The sequence below is a fragment of the Cryptomeria japonica genome, chromosome 11, assembly GCF_030272615.1.
Source record: "Cryptomeria japonica chromosome 11, Sugi_1.0, whole genome shotgun sequence".
NCBI classification, from domain to species: domain Eukaryota; kingdom Viridiplantae; phylum Streptophyta; class Pinopsida; order Cupressales; family Cupressaceae; genus Cryptomeria; species Cryptomeria japonica.
The window spans coordinates 171817274-171828119 of record NC_081415.1 but is presented as its reverse complement, the minus strand read 5'-3'; positions in this window follow the sequence as shown (position 1 = coordinate 171828119).

The window sequence follows — 10846 nt, the reverse complement described above, 5'->3', positions numbered from 1 at the left end:
TGAATTCTCAAATAAAAGATTCACACATAGGTGAAACTAGGTCCTCACTAGTAAGTTCTAGCATGATCCACTCTACTTTTATGTTTCCCAACTTTTTCATCAAAATAGACTTATAACATCATGCATAAGTTTACCACACTTTGATAAGTAGCTCTAAGATTATTGACAATATAGGGCATAACAATATAATGATAAGTCCTTTGTATAGTTAAAATTGCCTTGTGTTGGTTTTAGGCATGATAAGAATTTTATTTTGTCAAAAAAATCAATCATATGGTGAACCTTTGTTCAAGTCAAAATCCTATGCCAAATCTTATGTAGTCATTTAGTTTAACAAGAATAACTATTTATAATAATAATAAATATAGAGAGAATAATGTGTGGGTGATATGAACTCAACTTTGAGAAGATTTTGTATCTCTTGTTTGACTAGCATAACTACCTTGGATTGTATTTCCCAAATCTCTTACTTATTATGTTTGGTCATAGGGTATAAAATATTATTACATGAGAAATACTAAGAATTTCTTTACATGACCACAACTTGAAATTTATCAAAATAAATACACACATGTTCTTATATAAGCACCCAAAATAAATTACTAAATTCATGTGAGACTTTGATTTGAATTTTGAAATTTTGTCATGACTAAAAATTTAACAATTTTAAAAATTTATCCTTGTCATTTTATACTTTGAAATGTAAAAAAAAAAATCCAATTAAAAGAGTACCCATATGCTCAATAAATACTCTCATTATTAAAACAATCTAAGCTATCTTACATACACTTTATCTTCATGAAGTGTAGGAACACTTCACTTAGAGTAAGAAAATATATTTCACTCATATAAATAATCCTTCATCATGATAAGATAACGTAGCACTAATATACAAATCTAGATAATCTACTAAAGATTCAACATTAGAAAGTGTATCTAATGTAGCACTAATATACAAATCTAGATAATCTACTAAAGATTCAACATTAGAAAGTGTATCTACTTGAAGATTGTTGTGTGCTAAAGATATATTGATTATATGTTGAAAAATTAAGGGAAATGAATGTTCCTCCATAAGTGAAGATATTAGTGTTTAACTTTATGCAAAAATTTCAATGGTTTCATCACATTTGAAGGAAGGTAATTCAAGTCTTACATTCCACAATATTGTTTTAATAACATACAATTTTATTTATAATTATTTATTTTTTCTTTGTATACATATTTGTATAAGATTATAAATCTCAATTGTCATATCACTTATGTAGTAATGGAGAGGGAAGTACAAAATTATCATCAACAATATGACTAAATGTTGATTTCATATTTCATATGCACCCATCTCTATTAGGTTATTTGACATCGTTATCAAGTTTTAATTTTGATCATTGGACAAATGTATGAGAATCCATGTATAATTAATAAAGTAGAAGAATTTATCCTTGTGAGTAAAATTTTAATATATTGAAAGTTTTGAATGGGATAATCCTCATGGAATTTATCCATGGAACCCCCAAAAGATTGTTGTATGCAAGAAAATGTATTGTTACAAGTCCCACATATTTTCTTTTATGCTTGTTTTTAGGCTATCTCATCCAACCACCCTTAAAAAGTACACACTAAACTCTGACTTTTGATAAAAAGTTCTATTTCTGTTTTAGATTTTTCATGTCACTCTCATGGTTACCACTCTTGTAGTTAAGCACTAACATTTTTGAAAATCTATCTCTTACCTTACCAATAGTCACAACACAAAATTTAATGGTTAGCTTAAATTTTTTACTTAACTGTGTCTATTTACCTAATTAGTGAAGGATCCCTATTTGTCAATTTTATTAATTTGTTAAATTCACAAACTTACCTAACCTTGAAATGACAATTAGCTTTTTAGATCTACATTTATCTTTGATTTTAACATTTTTTTATATGATTTCCATATAATGTTAACTTATCCTTCTTCTAGGATTGGCGATCAATTTACCTAGTTATCAAATATCCAATATACCCACCCTTCCTTAGAACTTGGGGTTTCAAAACCATACATATTTTAGCTCTAACATAGAAATATTATATACTGTAATAACTAACTATACATTATTTTATCAGGGTTTATACACTTTCCTTTCACATTCTTTGTAAAACTTTATCTCTAACGATAAATCTTTCAAAACACTATAAGCTATATCCTCTACCCAAGCCTCTCAAAATGTTGTGAAGTCCATCGAACTAGTGTAGATATGCAGCCACTACAACCTTCTTACAATTATTTGACTAAACACGATGAGAGATTCTTTGTTAAACACCCTTCAGCACCTGCATTTACACCTAATTATCTCACTTCCATATACAACTATACCATATTCATATGTGAAGAAGTTATTGTTCATTAGTCGCTTGTGAAATCCGATGTAGAGAGACATAATAGTGATGGAAATGCAGAATTTTATGTGAGTAGGGACATGTGAAGTGTGATCCACACACAGTTGCTACAAGTTAAGATCTTGTAGCCACTCCATTCTTATCTACATCGATATAGCCTTCTCTGGGCAAAGGCAACATTTGAAACATTGAATAGAAATCATAAGAGGGAAGGTCCATGCAATAAACCTCAACTTCTAGCATCTCTGTGGGCAAAAGTACTAGTCCCTCTTGTTGCTTTTCAATGTTGGGTGGGAGAGATTCAAAATTGAAATTCAAACTTAACTGTGGCAGTCATTATCACCGTGGAGAGTGTGGAGAGTCCTGACAGTCAGAAGAGAACCCGTGAAAACAAAATGGAAAATGGAAGGTTAGGAAAGGCCCACATTGCCACCTAAGAAATCAAAGCTTAGTGTGTTCTCTTTAAGCCAGCCCCAAGGGACATGATCAGAAAACATATGAATACCACAAACCATCTTCCCTTGGCCACATTTCTAGCCAGCACAGATAACTCTGTTTTATCCATTTTAGCTAGGAGTAGATCTTCAAATGCAGGAGAGGATTGATTCTAGCACTTAAAATATAAGGGGTTACTATCTGTTAAATAGCTTTTATGATCTCTTAAATCTTGTTTGATAATAGGATGGATTTGGAATCCATTATAAGTATAATTGAGAACAATCATATTAGCTATCTTCTGGGAGCCTTTATGATTTGCTTTCTTTAAAGAGTTGTTTTCTTTTACAAAATCTTTAAGTCATCAACATGTTAGAAATTTTCATGAGGTTTAATAACAAATGTTTTAGTTGGTTAGATACTGATATCAATTCTATGATAAAATAAAATGGGAGCTTTTCAAATACAAATTGTAATTAATTTCTAATAGTAGTAGATGATAATAATAAAGTTTTAATTTACACAAATAAAATATGAAACATTATATTGTTGTAGTTGATGTTAGCTTCACCAAGGGAAAGATATGGAGGTGGGCTCTTAGTAAAATCAAGCTTTTGTGTTGCATTCAAATGTCCAAACTTTACACAAATGTAAATTCCAGCTTCTGATTAATCTTCATTGTTAAATATAGTAACTTATATTGTCATGATGTTTACATGTGAATGCTGGTGTGAATATAATGTCAAAGTCTGAAAAATACTCCATGGACCTTGGCCTTCTAACATCAACTCAATATTAGTCACAAACATGCATACCTACAACATAAACAATCATGTCTACTTTACAAACATACAATTTTTTTTATAAGTTGAAGAAATATTTTGAATCTTAAAATTACTACTATCATAGGAGTCTCTATTAAACTCATAATTAACAACCTCTTCATTACAAAAACTTCATCTATATCTTAATATTGATGTAACCCTTGCACCCCTTTTGGTGCAAGTGCTAGTTAGTAGATACTTTGTGTATGGAATTGACTAGATGGAGTGGATCTGGCATATTTGAAGGGGTTGAAGTTCTCCTTTGAAGTTTGACGGCAGGGAACATATGTATATAGGTGGACAATTCCTAGGGTTTGTGTGTCATATTTATTGTTACCTATTATTAAAAACATTTTATGGAATGTCCTTTAGAACGTGCACAGTTCGAAGTAAGCATTCAAAATTTTCTATTATGATTTTAAAAGGGCTTTGAAATGAATAAATATATCAATGATTTAAAAAATTATGGTTTGGGTTTTTCAACTAAATTGACTTTAGAAAAGGTTTATGTATATTTTTTAAGAGGGCCTAGGATTGAATATTGTTTTTAAGGTATACTATTTTAGTTCTTTTTTTAAATTTTCAATGGATTTATCTTTACTTGGTGAAACATCGACTTTAAAAAATTTATATTTGATATCCTTTGTAAATGAATAAAATCAAAAGTGACCACAAAGGTTATAATGATTTTAATATATATATATATATATATATATATAGTAGTTTATGAAAAATATAAAAGCGTACATAACCCCTTTGAATAGTTTTAAAATGGCTTGAAAGAAATACACTCTCATGAAATGCAATGATTGTTGAACATAATAAAAATGGATTTCTTGAGAAAACCTTGGAAGGTATCCATGCTTGAAGTAAGAGATGTATTCTAATAGAGGAAAATTTTCAAAAATTAAAAGAAAATTCTATTTAGAGGTGTAGATTTAATCTTCATATTAACCTTTATGAGTGCTTAAATTACAATTTTCACTAACCATTTTGTGCATATAATACAATAATTATGTTTCGTGTGATTACATTTTTTGGATACATTTTACAAAAAAAGGTCACTTGTGTTGTACATGCTTTTACATTTCGCAGACATGCCTATCAAGGTACTTGTAACTATAATATCTAGAAAAAAGTTCTGATTATGCTATGATGCCCATTCCCAATTCTAAATTTCCAAGTTTTCCAAACTCTAGGAGGATGTTGACAAAGATTGTGGAGATTGAGTTTGCATGCATCAAAATCATCTAAAAAATATGAAATTGTTTCTATGCTACAGTTATTGTATTTCATGGGCAAATATTTATAAAAGTAATCTCATGAAAAAATGGTATACTTAATGTTTTGTTTTTAATAAAATGCCTCAATGAAATGTAGTCTCATGGAATGCATTGATAGCGAGATATATAAAAAATCATTTTATCAAAAATGATTTCCACAATTCCAAGTGATTATATGTGCTTGTACATTTATCATACATGTCCACCAAGGAACTTCTAATCATAATATATTTAATTAAATTATATTTTTTGTTATTCTATGATTGATGTCCATGCCTTGCTCCACATGTCCAATTTTTCCACTACCTAGAAGAAGTTTAGAAAATATTATGGAGACTGACTATACATGCATAAAAATCTCCTCAAAAACATGATCTTCTGCATACGTTATAGTGGTTGTAATCTATTGGATTTTTCTTTTTTGAAATTTAGTCTCTTGGATAAAATGGTGTACTTAATGAGGTTTTGAGGCTTTTTAAGAAAAGTCTTCAAATAATTGTAGTATCATAGAATGCAATGATAATATAAGATATGCACAAAATGGATTTATCAAATAGGATTTGAAAAGTTCTAAGAAAATTCAATTGGCAGTTGTGTAGCCAATCTCGACAGCCCTTGCCAACATTGTCCCAATCTATGACAAACTTATATCTTTGGACAAAGCCATGGACATCCATTGAAGCATAATAAAAGTAAATGTTTATTCACATAGTGTGTTTGCAAGTGCCTTGGTGGAAATTTGTTCAAGGCATAAATATTTAAAAAAGGCATTGGAATCATTTCATAGTTAACTGAAAAAGGGGATGTAAGTAATATTGTTAGAGATAGTAATATTGTGGATTATTTGCCCCTCAATAATATTATGGTAATTGTGGATGTTGAGACATGGACCAGCTAGGACTCGAACCTAGGACCTTCCATACGCTGCTAGAGTGCTCTACAACTGAGCCACTGGCCCCTCTTGGACCAGTCCATCATCGGTCTGGGTGTGGCTTGTTTCCAACACCAACAACCCCCCTTAAGCCACACCTCTCATGTGCTTGGGGCTCCTAGCCTAGATCTGGCTCTGATATCATGTTGATTTTATGTTGGTGCTCGTTAACCACAAGCAAACATCAGATCTGTTGCCTTCCCAACCATAGACGATAAGCTCTTATCATCACCCTCAAGCACACTACATGTCCTTCATGTTATTGAATTCATTTCTACTGATGCAATCATGACCTCCTAATAGATCTCAAGTCGGCCATATACTTTTGGTGCCAAGGATAGGGTTAGACATATATATTACAAGCTACATATGAGTATCCCTTAGCTGCAAGTTACATTTAACTTAATCACAAGTTACACACAAGTGGTTTGCCCAAATAGGGCCTGCCCCACAACTGAGATATCCAAATGCCAAGGCCGATAGACCACTTGGCATTTTGTGCACTGGGTCAGCCCTAGAAGAGGTCCGACCTAGCTACACGACAATAATGGAAAGAGAGAAATTGAAGAAATTTCCAAGGGAGAAAGGTGTTTTGGGATTTGTTCATCAACAAAGTAGAGGCTGCCATTGTAGAAGTGATGAAAAGAAAAAATGCAAGTCAGTTGAAAAAGGAAGTCCAAATTTCAAATTGGGATCGCTCCATCAGAATGAAATGGTTTGGATTAAAGGTTCCCCCTTTTATTCGCAATGCAGATCAAGTGAGCCTTTCAAAAAGAGTAAATTGTGTTCGGTGACCTCCCAAGTTAGGATGGACTAAATTGAATTTTGATGGGGCATCTCGAGGTGATCCTGATATCTCTTGAGTTGGTTGTGCAGTTCATGCCAATGATGGCTTAGTTTTAGCCAAGCTAGAAAAAATCTAAGAGAGGATACTAATAATATAACTAAACTTAAAGCTCTTCTGGAAAGGGTCCTTCTATGCAATGAGTTAAACATAAATAATTTGGAAATTGAAGGTGATTCTACAATAATTATCAATGCCTTGAGGATGGGCTCTGCCTTAAATTAGAGGCTCAATTCAGTGCTTGGGAAAGTGTTGGAGGCAGTTAATACCTTTGAAGCAGCAGTATTTAATTATATTTTCAGAGAGGGCAATGTTATATAGTAGATTTTTTGGCAAATTCAAGGATAGATGGTATTGAGTTTAGAATTTTGGGCTCAATTGGTTAAATCGACCTCCCCAAAGGTGGTCAGATTCAAAAAATTCTCCTTCAATTGTTTATGGTATATCTATTCGGCAGAGAGTTGATGTGGATTTTGGTAGAAAGATTGGAAATCTTAAATTTGGGGGCTCTATATCCTTTTTTCATGTGTGGGCAATTTTGAATTTTAAATTCCTTACCCTTTGTTATAGTACTTGGATAGGGGTTAATTGTAGTTGGTGGTGAGTTTATTGATAAATGCTAGTGATCAAGATTGAGTGTTTAGCTATCTTAGCTCATTAATGTCCCTTTGAGTTGATGGTTAGCGAAGCTAAAAAAAATGGTAGGATTGATAGTGTTTTTTCAAGCAGTTGATTCATTTCTAGTGTGGGTTATATTTGGTGGTAGTATATTTTTTGAATTGGGCTAGTGATTGAGTTGGCATATTCCATCTTTTCCCTACATTCTCATTTATTTTGTTGCCTATTGCCTCGGGAGTTGGACTATCAGAGCTCATTAATGATATTTTGAGTCGATGTGTAGTGATATTCGGCTAAATGACATTATAGCTAAGGGATAGCTAGCAGTTGTTTCAATTATGCTTTGTTCTTTCTAATTTGGATTTGTCCATATTTGGCATACCTTCTCCAGTTCCGTATGACCAACTCACCTGCATTTATGATTTTCCCTTGAGTATAAGATTTTCCTTCATTCCAATTTGACATTCCCTATCCTGCAAGTCTTAATGATCTTCAACTTTTGATCTTGGCATCTCCAGCAAGTTTGTTTTTTTGCCTCTCTCAATACCAGAATGGATTTGTTAGTATTTTCTCATAGGTTTTAGCCATCTTCATCTCTGTCCATTTTCCCTATGTTTTCTTAGCTTGTCCATTCTCCCATCGCTTCAAAAAGACATATGTCTTTTCTCAATTTGATTACTCATAAATGGCTCTAAAAAGTGGTAAACTATTCTCAATAGTTCTTTTTCCATGTTATTTGATGTGTTATTGGGGGATAATTTATCAGAACTAAGCATCGCTACAAAGTTAATACATATATCCCTTCCTTTTTTCTTGCCATGACCCTCATGGTTAGCGAATCAAAGTGGTTGCCGAAACTCTTTACAAAAACATCTTCAAAGTTCATTTTCTGGGTGAATTGGAAAAGGTTTTGATTAGCATTGATAAAGATTTAACAATTCCCTACACGATGCATTATGCCATCAGAATGAAGGCCAGTATTCCGACTCCTACATTCCCAATTCTCACAATATGGAATAAAACTTTTTGGGATTTTAGAGTGACCATTATTTAGAGAGTATTCAATTTCTCAAACGTTTGATGGGGTTCAAGGAGGATGGCTTAATTAGCTTCAACATTATTGGTGACAATGTGGGTCAAATAGAGGATTGGCTAGTGGATTACAATTTTATGGAAAGTTTAAATGCCAGCAATGATGTGGAAACAACTTCAAGTTCAAGTCAGGAGTCTGTTGAGGTGGAAGGTGAATTGGAGCATGTTGTGCTTGCCTCCCCTTCATCTGGGTCTGCCTTCTCTTCTTGTTTGTGTTATAAGGTACCTCTGTCTCTGTTTCTTTTTGCCAATCACATGAAATGAAAACCTTTCTCTACAAGCTTTTTGATAGTTTTTTTTAGCTATCTTTTCTCTCTTTGGACTTAGTTAGTTAGCTGGGTTTCTGGTATGTATGAAGTTTCTTGAACTCTGTGGATACTTATGACGGTCACGTAGATCCCTTGTTGATGGGATGGTTTTGGTTTTTTTTGGTTATGACTTTAACAGTCTTTCTAGAAAACATGACTAATTTTTATTATCTATATTATTTTAATATATTCTTGCCTAGGACTTTTAATGAGCAAAAGAAAATATTGTCGAACTATTCTATTTAGCATTAGTTGCATATAACAATATAAATCCTCAAATTATAATCAAAACTAGATTTTTGTCATAGTGCTATTGTAAACATGTACACAAACTTTAAAAACATATATCTAGTATATATGAACTATTTAATGACGAAATCCTTAAAAAAATATGATTCATAGTAAAAAAATATGATTCATAGATTTTAACAATTGTTGTAAAGATTAGAATGAGCAGAAAAAACAATAACAGAAATAGAAAAAGTAAACAACACATGAATTATCGTGGTTCAGCAAATTTGCCTACATCCACACTCAAAGCAGGGAATCACTTCATTAATCAACTCAATTTACATGGGCTGCACACAGCCATTATATAATCATATTCAGATATGAAATGAAGAGTTTGGGGAAGGTAGACAGTCATGTGACTATTGGGCTTCACATCCCAACAATCTCCCCCGTGAAGGCCAACTGGCACAGCCATGCACTAGCATCCCCTGCTTCCACATCTAAACTCACATTGCACCCAATCTGCAAGATTTTAACTTCACGATCTTCTGCTCACATACACTTCGGATTAATCTTCTCCAAAGCACTTCAGGCTGAAGAAAATTTAACTGCCGAGCATCTTCTCTTGCAACTTTTATAGGCACAAACTCACCCATAAATTCATGATCAGCATATGATCTGAACAATGCTTCAGCGATATGTTCTCCAAAAATATCACTCTCGTACTCATCCTCTAGGCCAGCCACAAATGAAAATGGTAAACCTAATGCAATTGACCAATTAAAAGAAACATTGTTTGCTCTCCCATCATCATCCTGATGGACAACAAAACTACAGTTTATTTCTGTACCATTGATCTCCTTTCCTTGCCCATACAACCACCGCATAGATGGAAAAATATTGTTGGAACAGACAGCTATTACACTTTATGTCTTTTGGGAAAGTAGTACCACTGGACTTTAGATTTCCAAGTAGAAAACCATAGGAAAGATCAAGGATGCAATGCAGCTTTTTATAAATATCTGCTTGTGCGGCATCAGATATCAATAGAAACATAAGGTCACAGTCAGATATAGTGTCTATAATCCCACCAAGCATTCCATTATCTACTAAAAAACCTGCTACGTGCGCATCGAAATAGACCTCTGGGTCCCAAAAACATGCATCCACATCGCCACCGACATCCACATCGTCCACATCAACATTTGTACTCTCTTCTTCATACCTTGTAAATTCGATATCAAAGAAATCCTCCAACACAGTAGTCCCAATCTCATGGAAATCCTTTAGCATATTAGTTCAGTCAAAATTTCCGACTAGTCCGATTTCTACCACGTGAGAACTTTGCGAAACATGCAGGTCTTCTTTAGCTTGGGGCACAATTGTTTCATCCACTCTAAGATCAACCTTAGGAACATCTCGATATAGCTGCTCCCATTCCTCATATTGATCTTCACTACTCTGGCTGCCTTTGACAGAGCCTCCATACTCATCTGAATCAGCGACCAACGGGTTCCAGTGAAAAACCATTGTACTCCTTGGAATACACGTGGCCATCATGCCACCGACAGTTTCTGTCCCCAAGCTCCCCTATGAAGGGCTACACAGGCCACTCAGAATAACCTGAACATCGGTACCAACTAGCAATAGAACCGTTACATATGTTACCATTGTGCTGCAAAGAACAGTTACATCCTTATCATCATCGTTAGGCAAAACAATTGGGGTACCGAAACAACAAAAATGTGCTACATGCAAAACCGTTAGCATTCTACCGCAAACCACCTGCAATACAACCACTCCAAGGTTGAACGCATCGACGTCGGTCGTGGGCTTCTCAGAAACCACATAGTCAGGAGATCTGTAGTCGAAAATACCCCTAATAGGGCCGGTGAAATGGT